This window comes from Antechinus flavipes, chromosome 2 (genome assembly GCF_016432865.1).
Source record: "Antechinus flavipes isolate AdamAnt ecotype Samford, QLD, Australia chromosome 2, AdamAnt_v2, whole genome shotgun sequence".
Taxonomy (NCBI): domain Eukaryota; kingdom Metazoa; phylum Chordata; class Mammalia; order Dasyuromorphia; family Dasyuridae; genus Antechinus; species Antechinus flavipes.
Window position 1 is genome coordinate 434,692,765 of NC_067399.1, and position 16,467 is coordinate 434,709,231.

General features: G+C 40.5%; 1 protein-coding gene across 1 annotated transcript in view; it reads left to right on the top strand.

Moving 5' to 3' along the window:
• The first annotated feature begins 9,816 nt into the window (after positions 1 to 9,816).
• NSD1 (nuclear receptor binding SET domain protein 1) overlaps positions 9,817 to 16,467 on the top strand; it is a 142,787-nt gene continuing 136,136 nt past the window's right edge. The window contains exon 1 of the mRNA XM_051979017.1: positions 9,817 to 9,906. The gene's annotated coding sequence lies outside the window, so the exon portion shown is untranslated. The remainder of the gene's footprint in view (positions 9,907 to 16,467) is intronic.

The window sequence follows — 16,467 nt, forward strand, 5'->3', positions numbered from 1 at the left end:
ATTTCCTTATAAGGTTCCTCTTTCAATTTTTTATTTTTATTTTTTTGCTGAGGCAATTGGGGATAAGTGACTTGAATTATACTGTGCTGGTCACCTAAAACTTTGACTCTTTAGATATTAAAAAAGGGATTTGTATCAGGGAACTCTTTTTTTTTTAATAACTTTTTATTGATAGAACTCATGCCAGGGTAATTTTTTACAACATTATCCCTTGCCTTCACTTCTGTTCCGATTTTTCCCCTCCCTCCCTCCACCCCCTCCCCCAGATGGCAAGCAGTCCTTTACATGTTGAATAGATTACAGTATATTCTGGATACAATATACGTGTGCAGAAACGAACAGTTTTCTTGTTTCACAGGGAGAATTGAATTCAGAAGGTATAAATAATCCGGGAAGAAAAACAAAAATGCAAGCAGTTTATATTCATCTCCCAGTGTTCTTTCTTTGGGTGTAGCTGCTTCTGCCCATCTTTGATCAATTGAAACTGAATTAGCTCTCTTTCTCGAAGAGATCCACTTCCGTCAGATGTATCAGGGAACTCTTAAGAATAGGGTAATCTAGAGGCAGCTAGGTAGCACAGTGGTAGCCAGATTTGAACTCAGGATTGAATGAGCACAAGTAGACTGTAAGAAAAAATCTAAAAGATACGAAAGAGAGGGGCACTAGGTGGAGCAGTGGATAGAGCACCAACCCTGAAGTTCAAATCTGGCCTCAGACACTTAACATTTCCTAGCTATGTGACCCTGGGCAAGTCACTTAACCCCAATTGCCTCAGTGCAAAAAAAAAAAAAAGAATAGGGTAAGATTCCTGAATCTTACTTTTTTCCAATTAATTCTAGACTCAACTCTCATCTATTTGTCCCTTATAAATTTTTTATTGGTTAAATTTTTTTTCATGTTTCAAAAATATATAGATCTATTCATTTAGGAGATTGGCTATTTTATTGTATACTGTAATTTGGATAATACCCATTCTTCATCCAATTAGTTTTTTCTGGTATGGCTTATTAGGCTTATTTCTTTGGCATAATCATGGCTTTCATTGAATAGGCCATTATCATGTTATTGGACTTAATACAGTTGAAATCATCAGCAGATATGAAATATCTGGTAGACCTTACCCTCTCTAGGGAATCCCACTTTATTTGGACCTTGCTTGGATATTTTCTGCAATAGTGATGTTGCCTTTGGTGTCCTTCTTTTATGCCTTGTTTGCCATGAATAAGAGCACTGCTGAACAGTTATCTCTTTGATAGCATGGTACTAGGAATCTTGTAGGATTTTAACTTACTTGCTCTGGGAGAATTTGCTGTATTTTGCTCTGCATGAGCAATAAACACAGTAGGATCTTTTATTCTGATTGTAAAGATGTGTAAAATAGTAGAAAACAGCACCCCCTAAAAGTGAAAAGGGGAGGCAAAAACAAATCTCCAAAAAACCTGGCACAATTTCTAACTAATCTATATCATTCTTAGAATATTCTATGTGAAACTGGATGGAAGAAACCAAGTAGAAAATGGAATGGAATGGAATAATTATTTGCAAAAGCCTTTGTTACCTTCTCGTATTTTTTTATCACTGACCATTTTCTATAAGATTTGTTATGAAGATGGGAAATACACCTTGTTCTTTGCTTGTTTTTCTTTCTAGTGTTTTTTCCTTTTTGATCTGATTTTTTTTTTTTTGGTATATCATGATGAATATGGAAATCTGGTTAGAATTGCACATGTTTAACCTGTGTTGTATTGCTTATTGTCTTGGAAGGGAGGGAAAGGGAGAAAATTTTAGAACACAAGTTTGCAAAGGTGAGTGTTAAAAACTATCTTTGCATGTATTTGGAAAAATAAAATACTGTTTAAAACATAAAACTAAAGTTAAATAAGGTAAAAAACAAACCAAAAAATGAGAAATAGACAGGTTGGTAGTGACCAGTGCCCTTTTAAATCACCTGATTTCTTTCATTCTTTTGCTACCTTTCCTTCGACTGTGATGGAGAATATGAAGGGTTTAAAATAAAAGATTTCAGATTCAGATTCCATACTTGCCATTTACTGATGTACCTGTATAACTTTTTGACAAAGTATTTAACCTACCTGAGCCTCAGTTCTTTAACTTAAACTAAGTAGGATCAGACTAGATGACCCTGTCATCTGGTTTCCTCTGATTTTTTTTTAATAGCTTTTTATTTATAAGATATATGCATGGGTAATTTTTTCAGCATTGACAGTTGTAAAACCTTTTGTTCCAATTTTTCACTACAAACATCAATGCCAAAATACTTTTGTACACATGAGTATTTTTTTTCCCCTGAAGCAAGTGGGTTAAGTGATTTACCCAGGATCACACAACTAGGAAGTGTTAATGTCTGAGGTTGAATTTGAACTCAGGTCCCCCTGACTTCAGAGCTGGTGCTCTATCCAGTGTGCCACCTAGCTGCCACACACATGAGTATTTTGTCTCTTTTTGATCTCTTGGAGTATGGACTAGTAGTGGTACGGATGGGACAAAGTTTAGTAACTTTCTGGGGATTGCTCCAAATTGTTTTCCAGAATGACTGGACCAATTTCATCCTGTGCGATCTTATAAACTCCCTCAGTGCTTTTAAGATTGTGCACCTTCAAATAGAGATTAGCTCTGTGTGTACTTGCTCTGGTATAGCAACTCTTGGACTTTATCTTCTTAGGAACCATTTCTTTTACCTTATTTTAGGGCCTAAAGTGCTTGAGAGATGAAGTATGGTTATTTGCCTCTCATTGATAGACAAATAGTTATGGAAACACTGATGATTCCATTCCATTTTCTACTTGGTTTCTTTCAGCCAGTTTCACATAGAAATATTCTAAGAATGATATAGTTAGAAATTGTGCCAGGTTTTTTGGAGATTTGTTTTTGCCTCCCTTTTTCACTTTTAGGGGGTGCTGTTTTCTACCATTCCCTTCAGGATAGCTAGGTGGCTAGTGGATGGAGTGCAGGTCTGGAGTCAGGAGGACTTGAGTTCAAAGACTCAGACCTTTCTATGTGATCTTGTTTATCTCCGTTTTCTCATCTATAAAATGGTCTGGAGAAAGAAAAGACCAACCACTCCAATATCTCTTCCAAGAACACCCCAAATGGAATCATGGAGAGTTGGATAAGACTAAATTCACTTGACAATAGCAAGAACAGCTATCCTCTTCTGTAGTGTTTTATGATTGCCATGTCTCTTATTTGGCAAGAATTTTATTTTTTTAAAAGGCAGTTTCTGCTCTCTTTTGACTTTCTTGTTGCAAATGCTTTACATAGAAGAAATTTAGTACGTAGGTATACTATAGTTTTAGTTCAAGGAGTCAGCTGTTTATGCACATATAGTATTGGGGAATAGTGTAGGCAGCAGACCTGCAAACTGAAGAAAACAGTGTGACATGGCAGCTTAAAAAATGCTAATGTGATTTTAAGCAATGCTAAAAAGGATGTAATTGCTAGAACATAGTAGGTAATTGTCCTGACTTACTCAGCTCAGGATGACTGTTCCTTTTGATGTGATGCATTTAGAAAGGACATTGACAGACTGGAGAGTGTCCAGAGGAGGATGACTAGGCCTTAAGAGGAGACTGGTGATCTTGCTTTAGGAATACCCATTGAAGGACCAAGGGGTATTTAATCTGGAGAAGAGAAAGCTTGGTGAAGATGTAGTTGCCATCTTCAAGTATTTATTGGCCTGACTGGTGAAAGCGCGGCTGCAATTTTGTTTCATCCCAGGGAGCAGAATTAGGAGCTGTGGGTGGAAGATGGAAGATTTAAGTTGGGTGTGAATGCAAACTTGCTGACAATCAGTAAACATTTATTAAGGGCCTTTGTATAGGTACTATACTAAGCACCAAAAATACAAAAAAAAAAAAAAAAAAAAAAAGCAAAATGTAGGTCCCTGACCTTCTGGACTTCATACAAATGGACATACAAATAAATTCAGATAAGATAGCTATATAGTCTTTTGAAGATAATTAACGGAAGAAAGGTACTTAGAATTAAGGGGTGGGAGAGGAAAAAAATTTATGATATGTACAATCGATTTGCTGTTTCATGTGCGATCATCTTTTTTATTATAGTATGTTATGGAAATTATTGCTTTATTCTGCTAATTAAAAATAAAATAATTTTAGATTAAAAAAAAAAGGGGTTGGGAAAGACTTCCTTCCTGTTGAAGGTGAGGTTTTAGTTAAGACTTAAAGGAAGCTAGGGAAATGGGTTGCCTCCAGAATTAGATGGTTTCTTTTCATTGGAGGGCTTCATACAAGGTCTGGATAATCACTTTTTTGGGATATTGAAGTATTGATTTTTTTTTTAATGTAGTATTGATTTTTTTGGTCTAGTGTGGTTCAGACTAGACATTGTTTTGAGATACCATCCAGTTTTGAGATTCTGAGAGTCCTCCATAATCTGGTCTCATCCAATTTGCTTTTTCATCTAGTTGTCAACAACATCCAGTTGTTTTTTCTTTACTTCCTCATATCAGCTTTCTTTTTCAGTCTGGGCAGATATTTCACTATCTCATTGCCACAGCTTCTCATAGGTAAGTAGGTAGATAGAAAAGTTTTGAGTACTTACTAAATGTCAGAGTTTTTCAAGGCTCTTTGTATACAAATGGGGAAGCCAACAGAACAGTTCCTGCTAGGAGCTTGCATTTTAATGGGAAAGGTAATACTTCTGGGGAGCTCAAAAGCAAGAGAAGGTTATAGTAATGGGAAATATTGAGGAAGACAGCCACAGTTTGATGTGCTAATTTCTGGGACATGGAGTGGAGGATTTAGGCAAGACAGATGAAAGATATCCAGCACCAGAGTTTGGGGGGAAGATAAAGATGGTGGCTAGAATGCAAGCAGCATAGTATGGAGTTGACTAGGAAGTTGGTTTTGTTTTAATAATTTTCATATTTTATTTTTCCCCAATTACACACAAAAATAATTTTTAACCTTAAATTTTTTATAATTTTGAGTTTTAGATTCTCTCCCACCCTTCTTTTATTTACCTCTTATTGAGAAGGCAGGCAATTTGATAGTTATACAGGTGCAGTCTTGCAAAACACATTTTCATATTAGTCATGGGTGAAAAAAAATACAGCCAAAAAAAGAAAAGGAAAATAGAAAAAACAGTATACTTCTTTGATCCACATTCAAATTTCATCAGTTTTTTCTCAAGAAATAGGATGGTACTTTTCCTCATAGGTACATAAGAATTATAGTGGATCTTTGTATTACTGAAAATAACTAAGTCATTTACAGTTGTTCATCATATAATATTGCTATTACTATATACAGTGTTGTTCTGGTTCTGTTCACTTCGCTTTGCATCAGTTAATTTAAGTCTTTCCAAGTTTTTCTGAAAGTATTCTACTCTGCATTTCTCATAGTACAGTGGTAGTCAAGTTCATCACAATCATGTATCATAATTTGTCCAGCCATTCTGCAATTGATGGGGACATCTCAATTTCCAATTCTTTGCTATCACAAAAAGAGCTACTATAAATATTTTTGTGCATGTAGGTTTCTCTCTGCCATCTCCACTCTTTAAAAAAAAAATATCCTTTAGGTGTTAGACCTAACAGTGGTATTACTGGGTCAAAGGATTTTATAGCTCTTTGGTCATAGTTCCAAATTGACCCATAATAACCAGGCCACTTCACAACCCCATTAGCAGTTGCATTAGTGTCTCAATTTTCCCCCCATCCCCTCCAAAAGTTGTTATTTTCCTTTTCTGTCATACTAGCCATACATGTCATACATACAGGATTTTATCTAAAGTTGTTACATGTAGGGTGGGCTTTGTTTCCTAATCTGATGAGTGGGTTAGCCTGCTTGATCTCTTATAAGATCCTATTTTTTAGCTCTAAATCTGGTGGAAGTCCGTCCATCTTCACTCTGAAGCCTGAATCATCTTTATGGCCTTGCTGGCTTATGGAAGGGCCTTTGTAACCTGCAAAGTGCTATACTTGTGTAAGGAATTATTATTTCAGTTTTACTTCTCTTATGCCCTGAAGTTGTGTTTTCTAAAACCCTTTGCAAATGTGGTCTTTCCAGCTCTATCATTCAGTGTTTTAGGGAACTTACTATAGCTCCATGCTCATTGCTGTAGACACCAAGAATTCACTTAGTCCAGCCATGAGCCAAGGAACCTACTGTATTATCCTTTATTCAGTCTTATATATCTGGTACTGTGCCAAGAGTTTCTAGGGAGAAAGTTTACCCAGCATACACCCTAAATTTCCACATAGATCTTTTTAATTCAACCAACCTTGGTGGTAACCATTGTTGTCTTAATATCTTCCTTCTAAGAGTATAAGCCCTGGTAGTGGCAAGGTCTATTTGGATCATGAGAGCTTGGTTCTGATTTCATCCTTGTAACTTAGGAGCTTTCATTCCTTTTATCCCTCATAATGGCTTTGGAGCAAAAACACTAAATTCATTAAACATTAGGTCCTTGGTTTGTGTACACAAGGCAGATATAGTACATGTGTCCTGTTCTTAAGGAACTAACATTACATTGAGAAGAAGTCAAGTATACAAATAATTATGAAATTATGTGCAGACTGGAAAGTACTAAGAGAAACTTCCTCCAACTTTCAGTTGAAGGATGGGATAGAGTCAGAAAGTTTCATTGAGGACAGTGTGGGTCCTGAAAGAAGGAAGAGATTTCATTCAATAGAATAGTTTGGGAAAAGCTCATTACTCAGACAGGATGGTCTGAGTAGCATGATGGAGAGAGAGGGTATAGTGAAAATGGGGGATGGAGAGTAGTCTAGTTTGACTGGAGCAGAGTCTGCATGTGGGAGGAATGTGAGAGAAGGCTGGGCCAGAGCCAGCTTTTTGGGAAATATTTGACTGCAAAGAGTAGGAAGATTTTTGTTGTGTTTTGTAATAGGCAAAGGAAAGCCACTGGAGACTGTTGAATCTTAGCATGCAGAGAAAGAATTTTTGGAGATAATCTAGTATAACTATCTCATTTTACAGATTAGGAAATTGAGGCTCAGAGAAGGGAAAGACTTTGCTAAAATCACATGATCAGAGTAGTACCTCAGAAAGAATATTCCTGAAGAGATGGGACATATGATCTTTAATAATCCTTCCAGTGCCCAAAGTCTATAATTTATGATTGGCTGGGGGTGGGGATAAGGCTTCAGGGTAGAAAGAATGAAAGACCTTCCAGGGTCCTCAAACTACGGCCCGCGGGCCAGATGTGGCAGCTGAGGACGATATCCCCCTCACCCAGGTTATGAAGTTTCTTTATTTAAAGGCCCACAAAACAAAGTTTTTGTTTTTACTATAGTCCGGCCCTCCAACAGTCTGAGGGACAGTGAACTGGCCCCCTATTTAAAAAGTTTAAGGACCCCTGACTTAGACTGTGGCTTGGGGGAACACAATAGGCAAAAAAAATAAAGCAGTCCTGGAGGGACACAAAAGGAAATTGGTGGTTTAAACTGGAAGAACACTCCTCCTTCCTCCCCCCTCCACCCCCCCCTTTTTTTAATGGAGGCCAAGGGTCTGTGACTTGCCCAGGATCACACAGCTAGTGTCAAGTGTCTTGAGTTTAAATTTGAATTTGTTCTTCTGACACCAGGACCTATCTACTGTGCTGAAGCTGAACAGAACATTTTTCTATTGGGTTAGAAAACAAACTCACCTTGAAGGTGCTAAATTAGAGCCAAACCTCCATCCTCAAATGAATGTGGCTGGAATAGAGTATACATGGGAGGAGTGGGAGAGAAGGCTAGGCCAGAGTCAGCTTTTTTAGATGTGTTCTATTGCAGGGATCTTCTTTGTACCCTGTTGGGGAAAAAACTCTGGTCTGGAAGTCAGAGGACCAAGAAGGGCCTGGGCTTGAGTTTTGGCCTAATGGCAACTAACTCATTACACTTGATTTTAGCCAAAAGAATGGATAGTTACTAACTTTTTAAATCAGTCCTGGGCAAGACTTTTTCCCTCTCTGGATTTCTACTTAACCCCATTGTCTTTAAAGTCTCTTCCACAACGTTTTACATAACTTTATTTGTGGTTTCTTAATGAGGGTTGGAGGTGGGGATAAGGGAGAGAATCTGAAATTAAAAGTTTTAAAAAAAAAATAATAATGGCTTTTTATTTTTCAAAATACATGGAAAGATAGTTTTCAAGACTCACCTTTGAAAAACATGTTCCAAATTTTTCTCCCTCCCTTACCACTTCTCCTCTTCCTTAGGCTGCAAGTAATACAATATAAGCTAAATGTGCAACTCTTCTAAACATATTTCCACATTTATCATGTTGCACAAGAAAAATCAGATTAAAAGGGGGAAAAATGAGAAAGAAAACAAGCAAACAAACAACAGCAATAACAGAAAAGGTGAAAATCTTATGCTATGATCCACATTCAGTCCCCATAATTCTTTCTCTGGATGCAGATGGCTCTTTCCATCACAAATCTGTTGGAATTGGCCTGAATCACTTCCTTGTTGAAAAGAGCCAAGTCCATCACATCACATAATCTTGCTGTTGCTATGTACAATGATCCTCCTGCTCACTTCACTCAGCATCAGTTTCATGTAAGTCTCTCTAGGTTTCTTTGAAATCATCTTGCTGATCATTTCTTATAGAACAATAATATCCTATAACATTCATATTGTTTTGTCCTTCATTCTTGAAAAGGACCATGACATCAGGGAGGTGATACTGTGCTATGCAAGTGAATTGGATTGAAGGGAGGGAGGGCTGGGCAAGTCATCTGCCTTACTTTTCCCTCCAGAGCCCTCTGGGTCCATTGGACAGATAGAGATCAGGACAACTGGAGAGTGTCATGGATGAAATGGGAGACCTTGGCCTTTTTAACCTTAGATATTCTACAGTTCTGTGTTCAACTGAGGCCATACCCATTTGGTGATTAAGTCAAGATAACAACTGAAGCAAAGAATCTCATTTACCTAGTCTAAAAAAATCTAAATAAATAAACAAATGAATGAATCTGGGAGAGAAAGACTTAACGTTTCTGGACATTCTTATACCATAACTTGTTTAGCCATTCTCCAACTGATGGGATCCACTCAGTTTCCAGTTCCTTGCCACTACAAAAAGGGTTGCCACAAACAGTTTTGTACATGTGGAGCCCTTTCCCTCCTTTATGATCTTTTTGGGATATAGACCCAGGAGAGACACTGTTAAATCAAAGAGTATGCATAGTTTGATAGACCTTTGGGCATATGGAACTCAAAAGTTTTGAAAACATGTAAAAAAATTGTTTTAAAAGTAACTCGGGAATAGTTTCCCCAATAAATATGCCCCCCCCAAAAAACCAAAACAAAAAACAGGCTTGTCCACATCTGACATTGTATATTCTCAAGACCCTTCTAGCTTTGATAGCCTTTTTGCCAAGATCTTTTCTAAGTCTGAGGGCATAAAGTGAGTGCTTGGAAGGGACTTCCAAGACCATCTCATCCATTTTATAGATGAGGAAAATGAGACTCGGGGAGGTGTGAAATGATTTGCCCATATTTAGAAAGCTCATAGGTCAGAAGTGGGATTTGGACCTGGGTCCTCTGACTCAAGATTCAGTGTTCTTTGCATTTTACTAGGCTTGCCCTCCTCATCCTTTCTAGCTTCCCATCACCTTTTTTAATGGGAAATGAGAATACAAACATTATTTAACAAAAAACAAGCCCATGTCTTTGGATGAGGAGGGAGTGTTATTGTGGGAGACTAGAAAATTGGGAGGTAATTCAGTAATTTGGGGGGGAAATGTCTGCTCAGCTTCTAATATATTAAGTTTCAGGTGTTCTTGCCACAGGGGAACATTCCCCAGAGACTCCTCTCTGAGAAAGGAGGGCCAGCAGTTGCCATTACTCATCTTTGGGAGCTCCTGAGCGAGAGCTATGACATACCCTAACTGGGAAGGTGCTCTGGGACTCAGGTAAGGACAAATATTCTTTATTACCACCAAGGTGATAACCCTAGGTCTGTAGTGTTAGAAGGCTCAGAAAAAAAGGGGGCTGTCACTTGACATGTTTTTGTGGAAAGGAGGTGGTTGATTAAACTAGAGTGAGCCCTGGACTTGCAGAATGTTCATGCTTGAAGAAATTCATCTAGTTTAACTTTCACTTTATATTTACATTGAGAATTAACTCTTATTTGAGCAACAGAAATGTAAGAGTTTAGTAAGTGCCCTGGATGGTGTAAGGCAATGGGAGGGGTGTGTGTGTGTGTGTGTGTGTACACACTGTGTTCACTACCAAGTAAATACAGGACACATACAAAGTAATGTGAGAGAAGGAGACACTAACATCTGGGGAAAATCAGACATTGTGTTTTAGAGGAGATAGTATTTGAACTTATTTTCTTTGAAGAGAGCTAGGGATTCTGCTAGGTGGCACAGCAGCCAGGCCAAGATTCAAAAAGACCTGAGTTCAAATCCAGCCTCAGACACTTAATAGCTGTGAGATCCTGGGCAAATTACTTCATCCTGTTTGCCTCAGTTTCCTCATCTGTCAAAAACTGGAAAAGGAAATGACAAACCAGTTCAATATCTTTGCCAAGAAAACCCCAAATGGGATTATGAGAAATCTACAACTGAACAATAAAAGGATTTTAAGAGGCAAAGCTGAGCCTTGTAGGCATAGGGTTGCTGTGCAAAGGTCCAGGGATGACAGATATGGTGCTGTATATGGGGAACTACAAGTAGGCACCCCGCTGGTTTGTAACAAAATGTCTAAGTGTGAGGGGTGATAACAGGTGTTCAATCTCAACTCTTCACTTGAACTAGAAAGATAACATTGGAGTCAGATTGTGAAGGGGTTTAAGCTTAAGCAGAGTAATTTTTTTTTAAATTATCCTCAGGACATTGGGGAGCCATTGAACTTCTTCAGTAGTGGAGTTAACAGGATCAAACCTTTTTGTGGGTACCAGTTTGTCTTGTAAATGATAATAAATTAATTTAGAGAGGGGAATCCAAGCAAGAGCTAATAAGGGCCTAGACTAGACTAGTTGAGTTGTTGTTGAGTTGAGAGGAAGAGATCAGATGCCAGATATTGATAAGCTTTGGTGGCTGATGTGAAGGGGTATTTGAGTGAAGAGTTGAGATTGAACCCAATACCTGTAAGAACCCTGAGACCAAGACTGAATTTGACCCTTTTTAAAAGCCCCTACTGTATGCTAGGTTGGGCATACAAAAACAAAAATGACACAGCCCTTATCAGGAGGGAGAAACAACATGGATTCCTACACATAAAATCAAATCTATACTAGTAAGTCACTACTCTTTGGATCTCTGTTTTCTTTTCTATTATAAAATGTGGGGGCTGAAGACTGGGAAGATCTCTTCTAACTCTTAAGTCTCTCCTACTTCCCTTTTCTGCAGTTGCCTTAATCTCTTGTTAATTATATGTTACTGATGTCAGAGTTTTAAGTGTATTATTAGATTGTGAACTACTTTGGGGCAATTAAAAGAAAATCTCAATATTGTTCATTTGTTTTCAGTTATGTCTGGCTTATGATCCCATTTGGAGTTTTCTTGGCAGAACCACTAAAGTGGTTTGTTGTTTACTTTTCTAATACCTTTTACTTATGAGGAAACTGAGGCAAGCAGGTTTAAGTGACTTGCCCAAGGTCGCAGCTAGGAAGTATCTGAAATAGGATTTGATTTCAGGAAAAATCTTCTTGACTCCAGGCTCAAGCTCTATTCATTTACCTAGCTGCCCTATTTCTGAATACTCCTTCAAAGAAAATTAGGGGACAGAAAAGGTCTTGTTATAATGAAAAGAGCAGTAGACTGTTAGTCAAAAGACTATTTCACCTTCATAGTGTCAAAGGATTTAGAGTTGGAAGGAATCAATGTCTTAATTACATCATTTTAAAAATGGAGAACCAGGCCCCAGGAGATGAAGTGACTTGTCGGTAATTATTCAGGTAAGTAAATAAGGCTTGCATTCATATCAACTTTTTCTGTCTGAGTGCTCTTTCCATTGAATTAGACTGTTTTTACAAGTTGTGTGATGTTGCAAGTCACCATTGAAAGTGAATTTTTGGGGAAACATAACTGACACCATTTTGTAAATTGTCTTCTTATTTGTCCAGGTGTTCTGTTATTAGTCAAATTAATCTGAAAATTCATGCCACATGATTTAGGCTAGATGAGTAGCTGTGTAACCCTAGAAAGTCACTTAATCTTATTTGCCTCATTTGCCTTTTCTTATCTGTAAAATAAGTTGGAGAAGGAAATGGCATTATCTTTGCCAAGAAAACTCCAAATGGGATCTTGAAGAATAAGCAACTGAAATGACTACATAACAATAATAAAAAAAAATTGATTTATTCAATGAACATTTAATAAAGAACCTGCTATTGGGATAGTATTTGCATCATCTATCTCAGAGTTATTGAAAGCACTTTATAAATCTCTATTGCTGTGACTAGGAACTTAGCAATGTTAGTTGCATGACTATGTGCGCAAAGAAGAAAGCAGTGCTGCTAGATCAGGTACAATTTTTCCCCACCTGCTTAGGTGGTCTCCAAGAAGCTTTGGTTCCCTGGGGAATTTGTTAATGAGAAGATTCCTGAGCAGCTGGGAAGGAAAAGCTGAAGAGGTCAAAATGTCAAATGGGTCAGTCAGTCAATAAGTATTTTATTAACGCTCCTCTATGTGCCTGGCATTATGCTAAGTGTTTGGTAAAAACAGAAAGGCTCCCTCAAGGAGCTCACCATCTAACAATTACAAACAATATGGACACAGGATAAACATGTAATAGTTAATAGGGAAGGCAATAGAAGAATTAGAAGAGGTTGGGAAAAGCTTCCTGTAGAAGGTAGATTGTAATTGGGATTTGAAGAAAACCAGGGAAGCCAAAAGGTTGGAGATTCTGAGGGAAAGCATTCTGGGCATAGGAGTCAGCCACAGAAAGTGCCTCAAGCTGAGAACTGCCAGGAGGTCATTGTCACTGGGGAAGTTAGGTATAAAAAGAAAGAAGAAAAGGAAGGAAGGTATGAAAGGGTTGCAATGTTAAACAGAGGGTCATCTGTACAGACTTTCCAGGGGAAGTACAAAACTGAATTTGGAAGAGGACAGAAAAGGAAGGATGAGGCTGAAGATGAGGGTCAGGACTCAATTTTAACACCAACATTTTATAAAGCTGTTATTAACTACAGGGCCTGTTTTACAGCTCAGTAGTCACATGAGAGGTGGATTGCCTTGTCCCAAGGCTGTAGTTAGTAAGTGGCTAAGAAGCTTGGGCTGACTTGAATTTTGAGTTTTCACTAATTTGGAGAGCTGTCTCTAGATAATAAACTCTTTGAGGGCAGAAACTTTTTCCTTCATGTAGGAGAAGTCTGGTCAGAAAACCTCAGGGGTTTAAGTATTTGCAACCCCCTATAATCTGGCTTAAATTACCTTTTAATTCATTTGTACTCCAACACTGGCTCAAAGGTCAACTGATCTGCTTACCTGCTTTGCACACACAAGTCATTCTCATATCCTCTGTATTCCTGGTCTAACTGCACTTTTCTTCTGGCTTGTACCCTTTTCACAGTTCAGAGTAGCTTGCTTCTCATAGGAGATTGTCTTGAACTCCCCAAAGTAAAATTACATTATATTTTACTTGGTTTATCTTTTGTATTTACACTTACAGGCAAGTTTCCCCTGATAGACAAAATAATCACTGCCCTCAAGGAGCTTATACTGATTATCTATCAAGGGAAACTTGCATACATAAAGCAGAATCATCAGAGGAAGGGGGGATATTCTAATCATTAAAATGCTGAATTAGAAAATGGGAATGAGTGCAACAATCATAATGGCTCCCATTTCTAAAAAGGTTTGAGGTGTACAAATTGTTCTCCTTAAAACAAGTCAATGTAAATATTATTCACTATTTTACAGTTGAGAATATTGAGATGTGGAGAGTCTTATGCATTTTTTCCAATCTCCTCATCAGTTAATTCTTTTCAGACAAAGTGCTTTGCCCAAGGTTCTATTCCAGTGAAGCTGGTAAAGGTTCTAATCCAGTGAAGTTAGTGATTTTAAACCCAGGGTTTTCTATTATACCTCTTCTCATCTCCTTCTGATGGATTAAGAAAGTGATGGCTGCCATTAGACTGAGACTACTACCTGCCACAAAATTTAAAATCTGTCCCATAAAGGTGTAGACTTGTTTGAATCTTAAACTGGCTGAGCTGGAAGAGAGCTTTTTTATTTTATAGTCCATCATACTTAATGTGATAGAGTAAGAAACCGAGGGCAAACTGAACTCTCTAAATAGAGCAGTCCTGATTGGAAGCTCTAACATCTGCTGGGAATCCTGGTTTAGGTGAGTTTAGAGCTGACTTCACAGGCTGTAGCAAAGCTCAGTTGCCATGGCAATGAAATATGCATTTATGCCAAGCCCCATCGCAAGTGGTAGGGAAGTAGAGTGGTTACTTGAAGGCAGGCGGTTATTTTTGATTTGTTTGGGACATTTGTTTAATCAGTCAAGGCAATCAGTGAAGGCTTTCTGGAGGAGATATTTTTTAAGAGTGAAGAGGTTATGAGTACATAGCCAAGGAGGGGACACGGGAATAAAAAGTCATATTGTAGGATTTTCCTGAAGGTTTGGGACTTGGAGGAGAAGTTGTTCAAGAATTGTTGGAGTTGGGTGGAGACCCAAAGGGAATTCTGCTGAATCTTGCTTGAAAAACTCTTAAAGTTTTAATTTTCATTTTAAAAGGATTGAATCAGGACTAATTCACTGTAAATACCATAAACCTTAATTTTGGGGTGCTGGAGAATGCAGGATCCTTATTTTCCTAGTCTTGAGCTCCCAGGCCTCGCTGAAACCCGTTTGGGCCTAGTTGTTACATAACCCGGAGTTCCTGGGCTGAAACCGGTGTCTCATCTCTAAGCCTCCCTAGCCAATCGTGTTATTAAACTTGCAACAGGCTTTAAGCCAGAGCAGCAATCGGCCGGTGTCCCCCGGTGAACCTTCCTCCTTCCCAAGCTTTTTAGGTCTGAGGGGGTGCTAGCCCTGGCTCGGAGTGGAGGGTGATGTAGGGGGTTGTTTTTTGTTTGTTTGTTTCATACTAAAAGGCGGCAGCGGCGAAAGCCGGTTCCCAAGAGAAGCCGGGCTGCTCAACCCCGCTGCAGGGAGGAAGGCACTGCTCAGGCTGCACTAGAGGGCCATCTGCATCAGCGCCGAGAACTGCAGCAGCAGCGGCGGCGGCAGCGGCGGCGGCAGCCTCAGCCGAACAGCCTCCTCGGAGCCGTGGTGGCACCTCCCGGGACCGCACATGCCCTTTGTTTATCCGCCCTCTCGCCCCGTCTGGTGTCTGGGTGCCTTTCGCTCAAATGCTGAATAATTAGGCGCCTCCTGCTGTCACCGTGGGCCGAGTAGGCCAGGGAAGCGCTGGGGACCGTCAGGTCTTCTTCTCCCTGGGTGGCAAAGAAGCTCCAGCAGCAGATCGGGGAAAAGGGAGGGCGAGGGGGGAATTAGGGAAGTGAGCAGTGCCCCATCTCACCGCTCCGAATCCCTTCAGATCTAACCCTGGAGAACTGGGAAATCCACCCCAGAGGGACCCCCTGAGGCTTTAGGGCAGGAGGGAAAGGAGTATGAGTGTGTTGAGAGTTGGAAGCCCCGGGCTGGGAAATACCGGGACCAATACCCCGGCTGCGGGCAGGAGGAGGAGGAGGAGGAGAAGGAAGGTGGGGGGGGGGGGGGAAATGGGAGGAGGGAGACTCAGGCTGGAGGAAGGGAGCCGGCCTCGAATCTGGACCTTGACGGATGAGTGGGGGCGGGACGGTAAGGGCCAGGACCCGGAGAAGGACGAACCGAAAGACAGACTGACATGCAAGCTTGCAGACACACTTGCAGGCAGGCGGGGCTGAAGGGAGCTATTCGCGTGGAGTGGGACCCGCCGCCTTCGCTGCGGGGGGTGGGGGGGGTGGAGTGAGGGTGGGGCGGGTGGTCCAGTGTATCTCTTATACTACTTCCCCAGGTCTACTTCTGGGCTAGGATGTGTGTTAGGTGGGGCGGGGCGGGTGGTCTGTCTGCCCGAGGGTGGGGACTGTGGCCCAGGCCGGGCCGCAGGGTGGGGTAACCCGACCCAAGCTGCTGGGCGCTGCTGCTGCACCACCATCAGCGGGGAGGGGGAGGGAGGGAAGGAGGGGAGGGGTATGGGAAGAGCCAGGCGGTGTCTCCCCCTTAACACCCCCCCCAGCTCCAGGGGGCAGCCGCTGAAGCTGCAGCCCCTGCTGCCGCGGTGCCCAGCCTGTCCCCGCCCCAAAGGCCCGGTCTGAGCCGGGGAGCCAGCCTTTGGGGCTGCTCCAGGTTCGTTCAGGGAGACCAGCAGCTGCCTCCATTTTGTTTCCTGCTCAGCTGGGTCGATGGTGGTGGTGGTATCTATTTAGGTATTTTGGGGGGTGGGAACAGAAAGATCACCTGCAGCCGTCATATTTGGGGGGGCAGACTTGAGGCCGTAGGAGCCCCCCAGCCCAGGCACTGAGGTGGTCCTT